We start from the raw sequence: 21691 nt of genomic DNA on the forward strand, positions 1-21691 counted from the left end.
AGTCACAGAGGAATCAAACCTGCATCTTAGTGACAACTGTGCAGGATCATTTGAGCCTGTGATTTCACCAGAGTGCTTTTAAAGATATAAATATGTCTTCAAATTATTTGCTTTTACATAAGATGAGCATGTCCATGTCACTGTCATGATGTCATGTTGTCATGATGTCATTCCCACTTAGATACTGATGTGACTGTTCAAGCAAGAGAATAAGGTCTGGCAAAAAGTTATTTCTCTGGAAATGCACAAACCCCAGGTGCCCGTGGGAGGGCTTCGAGCATGGGACACATGGGAATGACATCTGTTGTGAGTGACAAGCCTGCTGCTTGTTAGAACCACCAGCAAAGAGAATTCAGGTAGATTCAAGTGCTTCTAGGAAATTTGAGGAACTTCTCTGACATAAAGAGTTTACTTCAAGTCAAATATGTCCCTAATAAGTGAGAGTCCATGCCAACGATGAGGAAAAAAAGATTGACCCAAATTCTTACTTCTTTCAACTGTTTTCCAGTTTTCTAATGGAATTCATCCATGGAATGAGCAAACCTTGCTTGAGCATCTGCCATTCTCCAGCACTGGGGGCACAACAGTGAACACAACTGATAAAATCCTGCCCTCATGGAATTTCTCTTCTGGTGAGAAGAGACAAACATTAAACAAACAAATTACTAATTAAATACACACTGCATCAGGAGAGAGAAATGTTAGGAAGAGAAATGAGGCAGGTTAGGTAGATGAGAGCTGAGAAGTTTAGGAGTGGAGAGTTTTGTTTAGGTGGTTTGGACTTTGATACTAGACCCCATGGGATGGAAGGAGGACCCAAGAGGCCCATGCAGGCAGCTGGCAACACAGGGTCCCAGCTAGAGGAAACAGAAGGTCAAAAAACCTGAGGCTTGAGCTATGGCAAGTGCCCAGCCAAGATGGGGCAGGTCAGGGATGATGAGGACCCAAACACAGGGCAGTAATCCCTTACACAGGGCCTTGTGAGCACTTTGGCTCTTGCCCTGAGACAGAAGTGGAGGCCTGTCGAGGAGGGAGAGAAGGTGGAAGGTGGGCAGGATGAAAGGGAGGAGCCCAGAAAGAGACGTTCAGGCAAAGTGCCAGCTTCAGATTGCAGGGGCCGAGATGGGCAGCCACGTTGTGTGGACAAGAGAAGATGGAGCTGGGGAATGTTCTGGAGGTAGAAGAATCAAGACTTGTGGACAGAATGAGGGTGCGTGTGTGTGTGGAGGGTGGGTGTTACTGAGGAATGCAGGGACAGCCAGGAAGTGTTGCAGGTGCAGGCTTGAACAAATGGTATATAGTTTGTTGGAAGCTGATAAGTCTGCAGGAAAAGGGAAAGAGAGGGTTGGGGAGTGCAGGGGCAGAAGTAGGGCAGGCCATAGTCATAAACAAGGTGGTCAGGTGTGGCCGCTCAGGGAGGTGGCATTTGAGCAAAGACATAAGGAAGGAGGGGAGCCTGACAGAACTAAACGTGAAGTGGCTGGTGCCTCAGTGAATGGGGTGGAATAGTGGAGAGGTGGGGTTTGTTAGTGGGGAGAGGGAAGCATGCAAGGCACATCACTGGCCTGAGCCCAGAGGTCCCAAGGGCACCAGGACTTGTGCAGTGGCCATGGTCCCAGGGACACAGCCAGGATCAGATACTGAAGGGCCATGTGGAGAAACACCATGCACGTGGGGTCAACAGGCAGCAGAAAATGAGAGGCAAAATGGAGGAAATAGGAGGCAGGTATGGGGTGAGGAGGGAGCGATTCTCAGGCCAGTGTGGTGCGTGGGTTTCCTTGGAGAGCCTAAGGGCTTCAGCCTCCTTACAGGTGGGCACTTGGAGCCCAGCAGGCCGTGAGGACAAGGCCATGTGGTCTCTGACCCTTGGGTCACTGCTGTAGTAAACAGAGCCCCAAATCTTCTTTCCAAATGTAGGGTTTTAAGGGCCGAACATTAAATTCTTTTTTTAAAACATAGAATTTTTCACCTATAGACCTGTTTACCACTAGGAATACTCTTGAGGTGACTCCTAAAGTTTGTTCCAACTCTAAAATTTCAATCATGGGCTGCTCAGAGCATTAGCAATGTTAGATATGTATTTCTTAACCATAACAATTTACTTCCTAGTTTAATGTTAATGAATTTGTTCCAGAACCAACCACCACGAATGGCTTTCTACGAACTCATTACATGTGCCATTGAACTTCTGACAGGTGAAGTCTACTTTTAAATCTTACTTAAGGGAAAAAATGTTGCTATTCTGTTGCCAACAGATAATTGACGTGTGAAGGAAAGCTTTGAATATATACATTTCAGTATATATATTTATTTATTTTAGACATCATGAATGGCTCTGTGTTTGCTTTTTAAAGTACTGTCAACAAAAAAATGATTTACTGATTGTTCAGAATCACAAAGAGGAGAAACTGATTTTGCTTTCATCGTCTGCTAGCTAAGACAATTCAGACACTTTCTGGCTTCCGGTCAAGATGGTGGAATACACCGTCCCCAGTGTCACTCTTTCCCACAAATCAACCAATTTACAAGTATTAAAAAGCAACAGCAGCTGAGCTGGGGCTGCTAGAGCTCAGGGGAAGAGGAGGAGAGACCTATGGAGTTCACGAAGGCAGGAGAAGCCATGATGAGAGAAAGAAAGGACCACTCCCACCATTTCAAATCCCACCACTTCAAGTCTGGCCCTGGTGAGTGCATGGAGGGGAAGCTGGCAAAAGCTGCTGCTGTGCCCTTCATATGAAGTTGCTTGAAAGGAGAAGAGGGCCTTGGTGTCCCCCAGGCCAGCAGGACCACTAACACGGTTCCTGTGGACCCACATAGGAGCGAGGAACCTGGTCAGGAATACAGATCTGCATGGGGTGCAGTTTGCTGAAAAGACTCAGACCCAGGCCAGAGTTTCCACACAACCCAGTTGTACCAGAACTCATGAGACCTGGAAGTGCTTACAAGGTCAACAATTAAAACTTGAGCTGCTCAAAAAGCCTTCCCAGAGAATCAGCAGCAAACCAACATTTAGCTCAACCAGGGCTCAAGTGCTGGTCCCCACAGGAAGTCCCTCCATTTTATAAGTAAGGAAAGGATAACAAATTAGTTCCAGTGCAGAGTTAAAGTGGTAGGGACAGCAAATAATCCAACACAGAACTTAAAGAAAAAATAAAATACCCACAGACCAGAGACAAAGTTTGATATTAACTAGTAAAGGTCTCACATCACCAAAGAACACCTATAACACCTAGAAGGACTGGAAGGACCTCGGGCTCTCAAGCCATGGAGGGGAGAGGGCTGGGGGACTGAGCCATGCCCCCCAACATCCACAACCAGCTCAGCGACGACCACCGAGCTGCTGCAGGAAGCACCTGGGCTCCTGAGCCTGGGCAATGGTGTGTGTGTGGGGGGGGGCATGAGGACTTCAGCCACACCCCCCTGACATCTATATCCAGCCCAGCAATGACCGAGCTGCTTCAAGAAACCCCCGGTATCCCCTGCAGGAATGAGGAGGTGCAACGGGCCTCAACCACGCCCCCCTTCCTCCTTCTCCCACCACATTTTCTTCTCTCTTCCCCTCTCCTCCTGCCCCCAACTGCTCTGCAATGTCTTAGAATGTAAAAAAAGTAATAATATTAATAGACAAATAAACTTAAAACAAAACCCCCAAAAACCAATTCAGACACTTTCTATACTATTTTCCTGACCTCTCTGAGGTAAGAGGGTGAAACTGCTATTTCACTTTTTTCTATTGAATAAAACTAAATTAAGAGTGTTACACGTAGCTTTTTTTTTTTAACCCAATTTCCACAGTACAATGTGACCATGGGGCTTTGAGACTAGAACACAAGAGAGAGGGGATGGGAAGAGGAAGAATCATTTGAAAGAAGAGGAAATGATTTGTAGTCCACTTAAGGATGTACTGAATGAAGCAGTATATTACTTCTCATTACATTGGCTGATGTGAAATGCCCTTGGATATTTGTTAAGCTTTTAATTTACTAAAACCATTTCTTAATGCTCTAGGAACAAAAAAGTAAGTTATTACATTAATTAAAAAGTGAGCAGAAAATCTCGTTCAGTGATGTACTGGCAAGAAACTTTAATCCTAGTTATGACCATTCTACAACGCCAGTCTTAAATTTTTTCTCAAGTAAGGTGTGTATAAATAAGTAAATAAAAGAATACTATAAAGCAAAACGAATGGATGGAATGTGGAAAATGTAGGAGATGTGGTTACTCGGCAAGATCATAGCATTTCAGACACTCGCTTTTTGTACAGCAACCCCCTCTCCCCACCTAAACTCCATCCACTGAACTTGATTTGCATGTGGACTTTAATTCTGTTAGTGGTCTATAGATAATTTGGTCACATATTTGAAGTTGTAGATGCTTTCATTCTGGTTTAAACAAACATAACCTATATGCAAAATGGTTAAAATACCAGAAACATTGCAAGAATTTAATTCTGAAAATATTGCTTCATTTTAATGCATCAAGGGTGATTTAGATTTTTGGAAAAAAAAGAGGAGGCACGAAGACTTCTGAACTCCCACAAACACAAATCCACCACAGGGACAGCTGTGGTCTGTAAGCCAGTTTAGTGAAAGAGCTTTTCTTTTTTGAACAACAACAATAACGACAAAACCTCTCCAAACTGAAACTGGAAAAGGACTAGAAACATTGTTTTCTTACTAATGTGAGGTCGGAAACATATTGGCTTTCAAGTGAATTGGCCATGACCACACTAGCACTTGGATCTGCCAGGAGGCGAGATTGCAGGCAGATGTGTGTTTGGCATTTGCACGCCCACATTCACAAGCTTTCCTCCTTTCTCCTTACGAGCTTTGAGGCTGGCCTTGCTGGAGCAGCACAAACTGATTACAGACACACGTTACCTGGAAACATGCTGTTTGGCTTAACATGGGGACTCTGTACTTAGGCTCTGATTTTTGAAAATGCAACATTTATCCAGGATATTTGACAAATGCTCAGAAATTGTGTGTTATGCCAGACAGCTGTCAAAGCAGCAGGCTTCTCCCATGGAGAATTTGTTAACCTCATTTCCATTTGCTGACTGAGGAGCTCTGTCTTGTCTGAGAGGGACCATAATACCAAAATTTATGAATTCAAAGTGAGGAGAAAGGAAGAGGAAAAAAGCAGGAGAAAATCAAGATTTCTTGCCAAGACCCAGGGACTAGCCCATACTCTCTCCAGTATGTGTTTTAAATGCCAATTATATATTTATTTCACTTATCTATGCATTTGTCTATCTATTCATCTCTTTACAACGAGGCTTTGAAGGTGCAACAATGATATGCTCTTTTCCAAACTAATTTCCTTAATATACAAAGAGCTCTTATAAATCAACAAAAAAGTTTCCAAAGCATATGAACAGAAAGAGAAATACAAATGATTTTAAAATATTTTTGCTTATCAGTTGGGCAGAGATCAAAACTTTGAAAATATCCCTGTGATAATGCACAGTGCCAGTGAGGTTGGGGGAAAACAGGGACTCTCATACACTTAACTGGAGTGTAAGTACTACAAGCTTTTTGGAAAACTATAGGGCAATATCTTTCAAAGTTAAAAATGCATGGATTTTCTTATCCCAGAAATTCACTAGAATTCTTCCGACAGGTAAGACTCCCTCATGGACCCACAATTTCAATGTGATACAGTGGCTTCCTCTTGGGTGGGAAATTGGATGGAAGAAGGCAGGGCTGGGAGAGATACTCATTTATTCTTTTCATGCATTTTTTTTCCTTTTATAAATTGGTTATGAATATTCATGGAGTACAAAGCTGACCATCACCACTCGTGCCCAAGATGTGATGGCCAGATCAATACTGGCAGCATGCCCATTACCACAAATTGCGATTATACTTCATGTCCCCCACCCAATTAATCCCTGACCTCCCTCCCTCTTCCCCTTCCCCCCCAGCCCACTTTGTATCCATAGATGTGCTCCATCCCTCTGAAAGTCCAGTGCATCACTGTGGTCTTTTATTTCTTCCTTCTTTCTCTTTTAGCTCCCACTTATGAGTAAGGACATCTTTGCATGCTATTTGTATTGTTTAGATTTCCCAAACGTGTGCCTGTATTACTCAGTCACAGAAAGACATTTAAAAATATATATTTGTTGGATGCATAAATGACTATAAATTCACCAAAAAAAAAAAAGGCCTACAAAATCAATCCAGATCAAATTAAATGACAAGAAAATGATACTTTAATATAAAGAAAAAATAAAGGTAGACGTGGACATAAAGCCAGGGATGCAGCCTACATCATGCACCGCTGCCATGAAGTCCCCGGCTGCCAGTGAAATGTGATTGGAGTGCCTATAAAAAGAAAACAATCCTTTGCCGGGAGTATAACTATCTGGGTCCCAAGATCTGAGAGAAATTTCTCTTGTGGGTCCTCATAGAGAAGGATAAAGTAAAAAATGTCCTCAAAACTAAGCCCAGGGTAAATTCAATAACAAGTTTCAATAACAATCTATCCTTGTGGTAGATTGTATTCATGTTCCAAATTCTCATTTGCTCCTTGTAGTAATGTACTCCATGCACACTCCTTGCCTTAGACTTAACACTCCCTCCCACCAGAGTAGGCAGAAGGTACATCCCACTCCACTCTGACATCAGTTTCCTTGTGTAACTTCCTTTGGCCAGTGAAATGAGAGTACAGTTGGCATGAGCTGTGTCTAAACAGAGGATTTAGATGTGCTTGCAGGAGTTGGCTTGGCCTTTGAGCTTCAGCCTTCACTGGGAGAAAAGCATGCCCCATGCAGCCACTGTTCCTTCAGCTTGTGTCCCAGAGTGAAGACACATGGAGCAGTCCAGAACCAACAACAAAGCCTGGAGTCCAGCTGAGATCAGTGGAAGTGTAGCCAAATCACAGACCTGTGTGCGTGGAATAAATATTTGCTCTTATATGCAAATGAGATTTTGAAGTTGTCACTTAGCATTATTGCAAGCAGAAGCCTGGCTAATACAGCCCTGGAGACAGGGATAAGAAATGAAAATAAGTTCAGAAGGAGGCTTTTGAAGTGCTGGAGATAGTCAGTACAAACAGGCAGGTTCTCTAATAAAAGGATGGGAAGCTCCCCTAACAACATGCCCCTGCTTGAAGACTCCAAGACATTTTGATAATGTGTGGAGGACCGTCCCAGGCAACACAGTGCTCTGTGTTTTTATCACAAGGAAACTGCCCCATGATCCTGAGGACACTGCTTGATGCCTTTGGGCATTCATTGAAAGAATGAGTAGAAACTGGGATGAAAGGGTAAAATGTGTGTGTGTGTGTGTATATGTATGTATATGTATAGGAGTATGTGTGTATATGTGCGTAAGTGTATATGTGTGCATGTATGTGTGCATGTGTGTGTAAGTGTATATGTGCACGTATGTGTGCATGTGTGTGTAAGTGTATATGTGTGCATGTATGTCTGCATGTGTGTAAGTGTATATGTGTGCATGTATGTGTGCATGTGTGTAAATGTATATGTGTACATATACGTGTGCATGTGTGTGTGTGCATGTATGTGTGTATGTGTGTGTGAGTGTATATGTGTGCATGCATGTGCGCATGTGTGTGTATGTGTGCATTTCTGTATGAGTGTGTATGTGTATTTGTATGCATGTATGCCTATGTATATGCATACATACATATGTGTGCATGCATGTAATTTGTGTGTGTGTGTGTGTGTGTGTGTGTGTGTGTGTGTGTGTGTATTTTCGGGTGGGGGGCACCTGGGACTGGATATTCTCTTTTGCATCATTCCAGGCCAGTCTACCAAGAACCTTTGTACTAAAAGTATTTCTGGATCAAAGATCCAAACACAAGTGTAGACTCAACAATACTGAGGCTCATCTTTTGGGTGTCTTCCCATCTCCTTCATCATGACTCTGTCCTCCAGGGATAATGTCGCTGCTACTTTTAGCAATAGTCCAGGGTGAGAGCTGAGGCAGAGTCTAGACATGTGCATGGGGAAGTGGTCTCTTCAGAAGGGAGAATGGGATCCCTGTAGGCACAGCCATGATGCTACCAGATTGGCTGAAACAAAAGTCTTGGGCAGTATTTTGGCACATGTTTGCAACTGGTTTTTGGGTTTAGAAAAAAAGAGAATGTTATTCAGCTATTCCATGTCCCCAGGATTGTAAGTGAATGTTACAACAAAGTGTAATGACTGTTGGGCACTGCTTCTCAAGAGACATGCTGCAGGGAAGCAGAAACAGCACAATCGCCTTTAAACATCGTTTACAAAGGAAGTCAAATCCATAAAAACGAATTTTAGCAGGTGCAAACGTAACAAATGCCAAGGCAGGGAGTATGGTGGAAATGGAGCCGGAAATTCAATCAGGTGCAGAGGGCCGCCCGTGGTTGTCCCTGGCGTGTGCCACTTCTCTCTCCACCTGAGCACACACCCAGGACCGGCAGAGCTGTCAAGACAAGGAGAAACATATTTCCTCTCCGCTGGTGTGTAGTAAACATGCTAGGAAATAAAACATTTTATTAAAAGGCTTAAAGATATCATTTCTTTTGAAGGACACAGAAAACAGTATCAAAGGTGGTATCACCCATATGGTAGAAAACATAGAGCTCACAGGTAATGATGCATGACTCAAAAGCACAAGGAGAGCTCGTTCCTCTAGACAGGTGCTGTTCTGCCTCTTTTTTACTCTCCTCCCCTCTAGGTAACCATCCTCAGATCTTTGGTGTTTATCCTTTTGTCCATGCCTTCTTGTTAGACCTAAAAGGTATTTTTATTTAACATTAGTTTATTAACAATGGCCCCAGGCTGCTTTCCATTCTCCGCTCAGCACTGCAGTTTTAAGATCTGACCTTGTTGCTCCCTGTGCACCTGGTCTGTTGCTTTAACTTCTTCATGGTATTCTTGATGGTCTCTTTCGCCATGGATCTATCCTTCTCCCTTGTTCCTGGCTCCCCACAGCTACAAACAAGGCTGCTGTGGACATACTGCTTCGTGTCTCCCTATGGACCCGGCTGGGAATTTCTCTGGACTGTGTACCTAGAGGCAGATTCCTGGATCATAGGGCATTAGAAAATGTGGGATAATTCATGCTCTTTATTCTTCCTTCTCATCCTTCCCACACCACTTCCTCCAGTCAGTTCCCCATTTCTGTCGGACGCTGCCTTCCCGCAGGCTGGGTGCCTCCCAGGCATCTCTATGCTCTACCTTCCGTCTCCCTTCACATCCAGCCAGCTTCCTAGCAATCCCGGCTTTGCTGTTCTCTCATTCATCCTCCTTTCTTTTCCATTCCCACCATCATAAGTCTGAGTCAGGTCTTGCCAATGCTGATACAAACACAATGCCATCCTAGTCGTCTCCCCACTTCAGGTCTCCCCGCATGAGCTGATGCTCTATACACAGGCACATCTTGGATCCGGTTACCCACTTGCTGCAACCTTCCATGACTCTCCATTACCTTCTAGGCTGGCATCCCAGAGCCTCCACAAAACAACCCTGGTCTTGCTCCAGCTCCCGAGTTCCTCCTTCTGTCTTATCTCTCCCATTTTCCTCCCTCTGGCTCTTGCTCACTGGGCTGCAGCAGGACCCAAGCACTGCTCACCAAACCTCTCTATTTCTCCCAGCCTAGGACGGTGCATCTTTAGAGGGAAGGGGGAATCTGACAGACAGAGTGGAGAAGGCTGATGATCTTATTGTGACTATTCCTGTTCAGCAGATTCAATTAGAGGATTACTATTCTGCTTGTTCACCTAATGTTTTAGTTTGTGGAAATAAGAGAAATATTTGCATGGAAGGAAAAAGTGGCTTGGTTTCCCTGGTGCTGTTTCCCTGAATAGGACCCCTACTTCAGCTCCTTCAGCCCCTTCCTATTGATGTCTTGGTTGGGCTGCCTCCCTGAATTTCATTCTTTTTTTTTTTTTTTCATCTGGCTGGTATGGGGAATCTGAACCCCTTGACCTTGGTGTTAACAGCACTGCACTCTAACCAAGTGAGCTAATTGGCTAGCCTTGACTTTCATTCTTATGTATCTTGAGTCCACCCTCCGTACCAAATCTGAAGTCTGAGGGTCTGTGTTAGTGAGGGTCCTTCAGAGTAACAGAACCAGTTGGGGGGAGGAAGGGCAGAGGGAGAGAAAGAGAGAGAAATTTATTATGAAGAGTTGGCTCATGCAATTGTGGAGGATAGCAAGTCTGGCAGGCTTGAGTCCAAAGGCAGGCTGGAGGCAGAATTCCTTCCTTTTCTAGGGGAACCTTAGTCTTTTCTCTTAAGGCCATCAACTGATCAGAAAAGGCCCACCCACAGTATGGTGGGCAATCTGCTTTACTCAACGTCTACTGATTTAAATGCTAACCTCATCAAAACACACCTTTATAGAAACATCTAGACTGATATTTGGCTAAACAACATGGTAACACAGCCTGAACAAGTTGACACATAAAACTAACCATTATAGGGTCAATTCTATTACCCCGTGCCAGCTTTGTTCAGGTGGAAAATGGGAGACAAATTGGGAGCCCACATAAATGAAGACTTTCTTGTTAGATTTTAAGTACCATTAACATTCCTACTAGTCCAACTGGTTCATATTTACCCTTCTGTTTGTCAAGTAAATATAAAAATGTGTTTTTTCAACACACACTTCCACTGTTTGGCATACGGTGTATTCATAACATAGCACACTGATGTAGGGAATTATTTGACATATGGTTCCATATGGTAACATATTCCTTTTGTGATTCTAGACTATGAATATGTTAAAATTTTTTTCTGTGTGCAGAAGCATATGTGTCACATCTGGAATTTCAAAAATATCAAGGAACCATATGTATATTCATATGATCATATATGTATATACACATATACTACACACTCCTTTAAAATGGGAACAGCTACATTTTTATCCTTTGGTTTTATTGAAGGATCTTGTGAGTGAATAAAACAATAAAAAAATATGGAAGAGCAGCCAAATAGATTATAAGTGTAGTCACCATTGTTTTAACAAGCATGGCAAAGTGAGGAGGGAGGGAATGGTATTTTATTAATTATGCTGGGTCTGTGCAAAGTTTTTTTTGTATATTATCTCATCTGATGTAATGAAGGAGGATTTTCCTGAAACTGGGAAATCTGAGGCTTAGCAATTGATATGCACAATCAGGATGTGAACTAAAGTTTACCTTAATCTAAATGCATGTAGTTTTACCCCTATCACACCACAGCCACATCTCTGGCCATGCAATGAACCCTTTCCCAGTGTTCAGTAGCAAGTGATTCATAAGGTTTTATGGTGATGGTGGGCAACGTGCAGAGGCTGCTTCAAAAATCTTCCAGGCAAAATCATACTTTATGGTTTAGATCCTGGGCACGTGACTGACCCTGAATTGTGACTGGAAGAGAATTTTTCCTCCCTTCTCTCTCCTTCTTGTTTCAGCACACCCCTCTTCCTACCAGGGGATTTTGGAGGAGACATTTTAAGCCCCTGCCCTTACCAAGTTTCTTTGTTTTAGAAAAATTGTTCTAAGTGCCCTAAGGGGGATGGATTGGACAGGATCAAGTTGGAAGATTAAACATAATACAGGTAGGATGTGATGGAGACAGGAGTGGATTCAAGGCTTTAGGAATTTCAATCAGCAGGACTAGGGGTTGGTGGGTGGGTGGGCAAAGTGAGGGTAGCGGGGTCATAGACGACTCCTGAGGTTTTGGTTTTGGCCATGGGGTAGAGGGGGGCAAGTGTGGGTTCACTTGGCATCTGTTGAGCTGGAGGTGCCTGTGGGTCACATGAGTGGAGCTGTCCAGTGGGCAGTTGATGTGGCAGTCAGGAGGGAGAGGTGGCCTGGAGATGGAGCCACAGTGATGCATAGTGCCTGGTTCCTAATAGGTGCTCAGTAAATAACTGTGAACTGCATGGGATACAAGCATGGCAGCCATGCTTGTAGGCTGGGTCAGGACAGGAGTCAGCAGTGTCACATCTGGAGGCTATTTTTCTCTGTGCAGTGGTAGGGGTTGTTATCTGCTGAGGGGGAGGTGTGAGTGGTGGGGTCTTAGGACTGAGCTGAGAGGACTTCTGAACTGCCCAACTACTTAAAGGAAGCAAGTCAATCAGAGCAGACAAAGGGCCCCCTGGGCAGTGTCGAGGTCATGGTTGAGGTTGGATGCCATAAGTGAGTGGTGGTTTCAGCCTGTTAGGTGTTATGACTTTGTCAGCAGGGCCCAGAAGCCCGGGTTTGGGTCCGCATGGTAGAAGTTAGATTGATTAGCAGGTGGGATTTCCCTGGGTACTTGCAGTGGAAATGAGGCAAGGGGGAAGGGCCTGCTGGGGTTGAGGAAGATGAGATCTCAATGAGGAAGAAGAAGAGTAGAGTGGGGGTAACCAAGTGACAAGGTGGGGGGGAGAGGGGCTTCTGGTGAGAGTGTTTAAGTGTGATTCTGAGTCTCAGCCATTCTAGGGGTGACGAGATCCAAGGGCAACAGTTGCCAAGAAGGGATGGGGAGGGAGGTCACTGGTGAGGGCAGCCCAGGGCCTGCAGGTGAGAGGTAGGATTAGTGGTCCCCAGAGAGGCTGTGTCCCCAAGAGGAGGCTGGTCAGAGAGCAGAAGAAAGGACAGAGTTCGAAGTTCCCCAGGAGGGGGCGTGGGTGAGCAGTGACTGGCAGCAGCGTAGGGCTGGGTGGATGGTGGGAGTGGTGCCTTATTTGGGGATTTCCTAGAAGCAGACCCTGAGCCAAGGCCCTGGGTGCAAGTGGTTTATTTGGTGTGTGGTTGCAGGAGGCATGGGGAGGGCACAGGGAGGAGAAGGAAGGGAGAGAAGGGAGGAAAGTCGGTGCAGAGTACTCCTGTGAAGGGGCTACCCTGAGGGCAGCTGGGGCTCACTCCTGCAGAAGACCTCTGGGACTGTGGGCAGCTCGGCTCCCAGAGGGGCAAGGAGCCCCCGGCCTCAGCTGCTGGCTGCTGTGGAGCGTCTGCTTCCTGGCACCTTTTCTCATATGGCCAAGGTGCTCCATCAGTGGGGCCCTTCAGCCCGAATGGAAACTGCCATGGAAGGCTTGGGGCATATGGGTGAGGCCCTGCCGGGGTCTTAGTCTGTTCCAGCTGCTATAACAAAATACCACAGACTGGCTGGCTTATCAGCGACAGAAATTCATTTCTCATCCTTCTGGAGGTTGGGAAGTCCGAGATCCAGTGTCTGTGCCTTCCTGCTGTGTCCTCACAGGGTGAAAGATGTCAGGGAGCCCATCCATGAGCGCTCTGTCCTCATGACCTGATCACCTCCCAATGGCTCCATAGCCTAATATTGTCACATTGGTGATTAAGTTTCAATGTATGAATTTTGGGGGGATACAAACGTCCAGACTACAGCAGCCAGGGTCTTCAGTTGGGTGGAAGGAGTCTGGAAGGAGCAGTTTGTGGTCAAGCGGGGAGGGTCAGGACCTGAACGTGACTCTGTGGACCATGAGGTGGCTGCTCTGACCTTCTGACTCAGAGACAGATGAGGTACATGGGGCTCCAGCAGCAGACCATGGAAGGCTAGAACTAGTGAAGGGCTGCAGAGGAAGCAGAAAGTGTCTGCCTTAGAAGGGAGGTTCCCCAGGACTTAGGGGAGGCTGGGCAGAAAAGGAGAAGTGGTCGGTTGAGATGGGGAGAAGGGCTCAGAGCAACATGGGGGTGCAGCTGCCTGGAGAGGTTCCCATCTGGGCTGTGGCCAAGCAGCACAGGGATGTGACTCAGGGTGGTCTCTCCTGGCTGCATGGCTTCTTGAAGTTTGTGCCCGGAGTCCTTGGGGGATATAAGGGCCTCTCAGAAGGCACCATCTTCAGAATGTGTTTCAGAATGGCTCCAGGGTAGGTCCAGGAATCTTACTGTGTGTTGGAAACAGCAGCACCCAGGTGGCTGGATAGGCTGGTCTCTCTGGCAGGTCCTGGCTGAGTCTCGAGTTTTTGGAATCCTTGGGATGAGGCTCTGGTTTAAGGTCATTTACCAACACACCCCGGGGGAATGGGCAGAGCCTGTTCTCTGTGTTCTGAGGCTGTTTCACCAGGTCCTTGCCAGAGGGAGCAGCCCCACACGGGCTGCCTGACCTTCACCCAAGCTAGGCTGGGATGGATGAGGAGGGATTCTTCACATTTTGTCATTTTCAGTTTTTTTTTTAATTGACACAATCCTTTCTTCAAATGAGACATTATATCCAACCAGATATAAAAACAAGCTTAGACAGAGCTGCTGGGAGAAAGGGCTCTGAATACTAGACTCACCAGCCACCATCATCTCCCCAAGTGGCCATATGGAATCCAGTTTGAAATATCACACTCCTGGTAGACTAAATCTACCTGCAACTGGGCCATCGTCAGACAGCTGTGCATCAAGACACCCTTGCTTTGGCTGTTAGAAAACTGTGTGCACTGAGCTGTGTTTTGAACTGGATTTGTAGGACTGTTGGTGGACAGAGCCGAACGGAGCATGCTGCTGTGTTCTGTGCTCCTGTGTGCGGGTGAAGACACTGTGTACCATTCACACAGAGACCCTTTTATGGGACACTACAAGAGAAACTCCTTGTAGGAGTCCCTGGCAGAAAAAAATGTTTTTCTTCTGAGCTGCTAGATTTTTTTTTTTTTTAAATTTTGTGGCAGCCAGGAATCTTACAACAGCATTTGTCTGCCTGTAAAGCTTAGCTCCAGGTTTACAGTCCACCCATCTTTAGCCTTTGTGCAGAAATTTGGGGAAACTGGTGTTACCCTGGACTTCATCGAACATCCTACCTTCATTTTATCTTTATTGTGCATTCTTTATTTAATAATTCTATTGAATTATTTATGTAAATTGCATGTTGTCATGTTTAGAAAAATAACTGGTTGTCTTTGGAATTATTATGAACTTTGACAATTTAGGTTGTTTCAGCTTGAGGTCCCAAGAGACAGACTCTCTGAGCCAAGGATTTGAATGCAGTCATTTATTTGGAAAGTGGTCCCAGGGAGCTTGAGCAGGGCAGTGGGGAAACCAAGGCAGGTGAGAGAGGGAACAATTTGCCACTGTGGTGACTGGGGCCCAGTCCTGCTGGGGACCTGGGGCAGGTTTGGGTAGAACCTTCCTCAGAGTTGTTCCACTAAGGGACAGGGCATTTGGGGGTATTTCTCTACTGACTCCTATTATTCACTGGTTGAGACCTGTTCTTGGGGGCGTTTATTGCCCAGCACTTCTGGCCTGCCCTGCGTGTGGGCCACACATGCTGCTGCGGCCGAAGAAGGCCTTTGAGCCCAAAGCTGCATGTGTGTGCGATAGGAAGTGGCAGCCTGACAGGAAGGTGAGAGCCAAGGCTGTGGAGTGCAGCGTTGACAGCGCTGACTGGAGGGTCTTCCAGAATAGCCAAGATGTCAGTGCCGTCATTAGCACCCTGCCTTTAGATCCTCGCTTGTCTGAACACCCTCACTGTGTCTGCAATGCAGATTCAAAGAACTTGATTAGGTTCAGCAAGAACTACCATCTTTGCTCCTTTGACATCACATTTACAGGCAAATGCCATGTTGCAGGCTCCGCTATTTACGCACAAATCCTGATCTGTCCCAGTGGCTCTTACAACGTGAGGTTAGTGGGAAGTCCAGTCATTCTTGAGCTGTCCTCCTTTAGGGACCTGCAAGGGTGATTTTGTGTTTATGTGAAACAGTCCTGGCTGTTCTCTCTCCCCAGGGTCAGGCTGGGACATCTGTCCTTAGAGCGAGCTGGGTAGGACGCTGAGGCAAGCTGCTGCCTTGGGCGGCTTCCCCTCCCGAGGTCGGCCCACTTGTGGGTCTGGGGCCGCAGCTCTCCATGTGCACCATACACATCTCACCTCATCAAGGCTTGGCTGAGACCAGGTCACAACCTCTGACGAGCCTTCACTGAAGGTTCTGGGGTGACTAAGCGAAGTCACAATGTGAAAAGCCACTAGTCCCTGCCACTGCTTGTGCCTGCCTGGGGCTCCTGAGGTGCCTCCTGCCTGTCTCCCTGCCCATGCTGCCGGAAATCTCCCTGCACAGCTCTACCTTCCTGAAAGTCCAGACCCTTGAGGTCCACTTTTCCCACTCTTCAGATTGTCCATATCTGTCCTTCACCAGCTGGGGAAGGGATAGGAAGGACAGATAAGGAAAGCAGCTCCAGAGAGCCCTTGGAGGATTAAGAGCAGATGGCTGAGTTGAAAGCATCTTCGGGCTCTGAAAGAATCTGCACCCTCCCCTTTCCTTATGCCAAGCTCGCTCACTACCTGTGCACTGGACATCGCTGCCCTCCTCTCCCCCAACACCTGGTGCATTTAATTGGCTTAGATTAATCCATATGGGTCAGGGATGAGCTGGTCCTGGAGTCCTGATTAGCCACCTCTGAACCTTATAAAATCAGGAGGACAAGACAGACCTTGTATGCCTTATACAAACAAGTGAGACAGAGGATGTAAAAGCACTGGCTTTTTCCACATCTGTTGTTTAACATGTTTAATTACTAATGCTAAGTTGCTAAGTAGAAGAAAAGACAATAGCTGTATAATTAGGATTTTACTTTATCATTTCGAATGTTTTTAGCTTTTGCATAGCAATAACCTAGTAAGCATTTGTCTTTTGTTGTTTTTAAAATATCTTTCTATTGAGGTATAATTACATACACTGCAATGCACATCTGTTAAGTACGCACTTTCATCAATTTCAAAACTCAGGCAACTATGTAGTCCACACCTCTATCGAGCTACAGAACAATCCCATTCTCCCAGAAAGTCTCTATGCGCCCCTTGTCATCCATCCATGCCCGAGACACAGCCCCTCTGCTGACGTCTACACCAGACATTAATTTGGCCTGTTCTGGAGCTTCATAAACACGAAAGCATACACATGTGCTCCATTGTGTCCGGCTTCTTTGGTTCAGTGTAATGGTTTTGAGATCCATCCCTGTTGTTGAGTGACCAGGATGTCATTTTTTGCTTTTGGGTTGTATTCTGTTGCATAAGTATACCACAGTTTGTTTAGCTGCTCTCCCAGGGATGGGCATTTGAGTTGTCCCCAGGTTTTGGCTGTGGAGGGCATAGACATTTATAAAGCATTTCATAAAAGACAAGCATTGGTACACCCCCTGCCTCCACTCAGCCGTCAAGTCCCGTCATTGTCTTGTTCCTTTTCTCGCAGGTTTGCCTCCTCCGGCGTAACTCCACCTCCCTAGGCCAGGTCCCAGATTGTCTCTTGACTGTCCTCTGCCTCTATGCTGGTTTCCCTGTGGGCTTCCTGCTCTTTACAATCTATTGTGCATCTGGCAACCAGAGTGAGCTTCTCAAAGCACAAACTAGACCACGTCACTCTGTTTAAAACACATCAATGGCTATTACTTCCCTTCGAGTAAAATCCAAAAGTCTCAGGACTAAGGCCCCTGGTGACCAGGCTCCTGCTGGCCCCTCTAGCTCCATCTCACTCCCCTCTCTGCTTTCCTCACTGCTCTTCAATCGCATCCATCTTCTTTTAGGTGCTCGAGCCCACCCAGCTCTTTGCCGACTCATGTGCTGTTCCCCCTGTCTTGGATGCTGTTCCTTTCATTCTGCACTTGGCTGGCTCCTCCTCATTCTTCACGTCTCTGCTTAAATGCCTCCATCTTGGGGGTGCCTTCTCTGGACATCCTTCCAAGGAGACCTCTCACCCCCTTTTTTCTCTATCACTGCACTCGGGTGAGTTCCCCCTTCCCCCTGCACTTGGCACGATTTTATAAATGTGTATTTGTCCATCTCTCCCATGCGCCCATTGGCTCCACTAGGGCAGGGGACAGGCCTGCCTTGCTCACTACTGTTATTCAGTACCCAAGGAGGTGGCATGCAGTAGGTGCTCCTAAGTATTTGTTGAACAAATCATTGAGTTTTATGTAAAACGTTATGTACAAAATACTGTTTTACTAAAATCCCCATCACTAACAGGCAATGGGATGACCCATGGTTGCATTGATCCCTCCTGCTCCTTCAGCCGTGGGTGTCACGCTGTAAAATCTGGTAGGTAAAATCGGCACAGCAAGAGGTGCTGACACAGCACTTTGGACTTGGGAGTGCAAATGTAAAAGGATAATTTACTGAGATATTAATTTGTGTTTTTATTTTTCCTGCTTCACAATGGAAGCCAGACTTTTCTCATCTCTTGTGTACAAAATGCATATTTCTCTGAGCTTGTGGATGAAGATTCATATCTACCACCCATACTTCATCCTGATAGGTAGATAAGTTAAATCAAGTGCAATTTCTGCTTACTAAACACCATCGTCAAATTTTGAAACAGCTCACAGGATTTATGAATATTGTTTTAATTTATTCTGCGCTATTTTAACCACTACAAAGGTAACAGTGTTCTGCATTTGTTTATGAAAATAAGTTTTCCTTGGCATGTTTTTAAAGTTTTAATTCCTCTTAGCTATGGCATACAATCAGCCACTGTTATTTAATTCATTTCATATTTGTGGCTGGGCATGAGCAATGCTTCTAGAGTCATTAGTGAACTCACAGATAGATGCCCGGCAGTGTGCAGGTGGGGTAGCAAATGGTAAGTCATCAGCCAGTGTCTGCAGGGAGGAAATTAAACCTAGGGATGAAGGTAAGCTTTTCTAGGAGTGATGTTAAATCTTCAGTTAACAGGAAACCATTTCATAATTTATAATTAATGTGTGACATAATTTACATGGTTTGTGAATTACTAAATGGTTCCCTAATGTACATATATTTATGCACACATTCACGGTATAATCTTGCCTAATTCCTCTACATTTAAAAATTATACCTTCATGTCTGGGAAGGCCTATGTCTCCACTTTCATTGGAATGCAAATTACTCACTGCCAGCATTTCTGTACCTTGGCAAACATTAGCAATAGAAGAATGCGTTGAGTCCAGTGCTTTCATTTTGCAGTGGCTCAGATTTGGGTAGTGAGTAAGTTGGGATTCAAACCCCGTCTCCTAATCCAATCCAGTGGTTCCACAAACTCAAGCTGAGCATGTTGAGTGTACTAGTAGTTCATGTTTTACTGGGAGGGATCGCTAGAGGGTAAAGGGGAAGGTGGGGGAAGGAAGGAGAAATGGTGCAGAGGACATGAGTCTGTCGTAGAACAACCCATAGGGTTCCTGTCTTTCATACTTGCTGGCTTTGCCCACTGTTCTCAGATGGGGAATCATGTTGGTCTTGAAAACATTAGGAAACTATTAACAAACAGTGGTTCTTGGCTCTTATTGCATTTCACAGTTTTAGAATATTAGGGACTAGAAAGACAGGAATTTCCTCTCAAACAATAAACTGTTTTTGAAAAAAATTTGGGAGGATCTAAGTAATTTTTCTGCTTGTTCATAATATTAACATCATTAATCCATTTTTAGTCTGAAAAGACATTTTCCCTAAAAATCTCATCCACTGAACCTTTTTTTCTTGGAATAAAAAAGGTAAATATATTTAGAAATATCTGACTTGAGTAATAAATGTTTATTGTAAAAATTTTGTAAATGCAAAAAATACAGAGGAGTTAGAATCCTCCACAATATATCTCACCATTCAGAGAAAGCCATCTTATCTTTTTTTCCTGAAAACATCCTTTATTTTGTGTTCAGGATGTTTAATATAAAGTTTACTGTAAACATTTTTAATGGAGTCTTAAAAACATACACAGTTTGATAATACTATCAAACAACCCAGCTCTAAAAATTATGACAATTTTGTCAGCACCAAGCTCACCCAGTTTTCTTTTCTTTTTTTTTTTTTTAAAGATGACCGATAAGGGGATCTTAACCCTTGACTTGGTGTTGTCAGCACCACGCTCACCCAGTGAGCAAACCGGCCATCCCTATATGGGATCCGAACCCGTGGCCTTGGTGTTATCAGCACCACACTCTCCTGAGTGAGCCACAGGCTAGCCCAAAATTATGACAATTTTGCTAATCTGTTTCACCTTTCTTTCTCCCTCTGTATTTTATTTTTGTTGGAGTATTTTGTTGAATTTGTTTTAAAATAGCAAATCCCATGCATCACATAATTTCACCCATAAATACCTCAAATGCATCTTTAACTGATAAGGGCCTTTAAAAGATCTAACTGCTATACTATTCTTAAATCTAAAAAATTAACAGTAATTTCTTAATATAATCTATATTCAGGCATACTTAAATTTACCACTTTGTTTCCTATTGGTGATACAATCACGCATTATATTATATCTGGTTATATCTCTTAAGTATCTTTGGTCCTTCAACATTCTTCTTTTTTCTTTTATTGCCTATGAATTTGTTGGATACCCTGGGTCATCTGAGCTGGAGAATGTCCCTACTTCCTGGGTTTGGCTGTTTGCTTTCTTGTGGTGGCATTTAATTCATTTTTCTCTCCCTGAGATTTCCTGTAAACTGAGGGGGAAGATCTGAAAGCTTGATTAGATTAAGGGTTGTGTGTTTTCCTCACAGGGATATTTATGTGAAACTCCATCCACACCAGAAAACCCTGCCCATGTTTGTTCAGGTGTTGTAAGCCCGGCCCATTAGTATATAGATCCCTATCAGAACTTCACCAATTGGCATCCAGCACCACTGATGATTGTTGCTTAAATCTGGTGGGATGCTGGAGCCAGCTCATACCTGTTTATGTGGGCTTGTACTGGTTCACAAGAGCTGATTGGTGCATCTCATCCCAACTCTGGGTTGAGGGACATCATGTTGGTGGTTTGAAATCAGTCACAGTGTAGTATTTATACCACAGAAATTAGTCAATGCTACAAACCAGTCCCTTCCTCCACCCCAGCCAGTGTTAAATATTTATAAACATGGTCCTGCTTAGATTTATTATCGCAGAAAGGGTTGCAAAACAGTGATTAAAAAAATTTGTCTGCATTTATTAGCTAGAATTCTTCTATAAAAAACATTGTTTTTTTCTCATCAACTATGTGGTTATCTTGAAATACAGGAAAGACAGCTTAATTCTTGTTTCTTTGCCTTTATCAGTTTTCAGAGTAACGAGTTGTTGCTTTGGCAATTAGCAATACTAACCAATAAGCTTTCTGCTTGTTTTTGTTTGTCAAACATAATGTTTGTCAACATTATGAACTTTTTCCTTTTTTTAGATAATTTATTATACATACATGTGGGGTAAATGTATGTATAATACAGTGTTTGTTTTCAATAATTGTAAAAACATGTGGTGGTTAGATCAGTATAGTTAGCTTATTCATCATTACAATACACAATCATTCTTTGTGTCTGTTGACCGATTCCTCATTAGCGCCCCCTTTCCACCTCTAGTTTTCTAAAAGTTCAACCTATACTGTGATTGTTGTTTCTTTCTTTCTTTCTCTCTGTCTCTCTTTATTGTTCATTTGTTTATTTATGGATTCATTTCCAAGTTAGGAGTGAGAACATGTGGTATTTTTCTTTCTGTACCTGGCTTGTTTCACTAGGAATAATTTTCTCCAGGCTCATCCACATTGTTGCAAATGGTAGAATTTCATTCTTTTTTATGGCTGAGTAGTATTCCATTGTGTAGATATACCACATTTTCCTTATCCAGTCATCCACTGATGGGCAGTAGGCTATTGTAAATAGAGCCACAATAAACATGGGAGTGCAGGTATCCCTATATTTGATGTGTTTCAATTTAGTGCATCTATTATTCCTTTTGGTGTCCAAATTGTTCTGTCATAGGCCAGCAAAAACCTCTCCAAGTTGGCTCCTGGGTCCTCTTGACATAGCTAACCCACATTTAAGTGCATTA

The sequence above is a fragment of the Cynocephalus volans genome, chromosome 11 (genome assembly GCF_027409185.1).
Source record: "Cynocephalus volans isolate mCynVol1 chromosome 11, mCynVol1.pri, whole genome shotgun sequence".
NCBI classification, from domain to species: domain Eukaryota; kingdom Metazoa; phylum Chordata; class Mammalia; order Dermoptera; family Cynocephalidae; genus Cynocephalus; species Cynocephalus volans.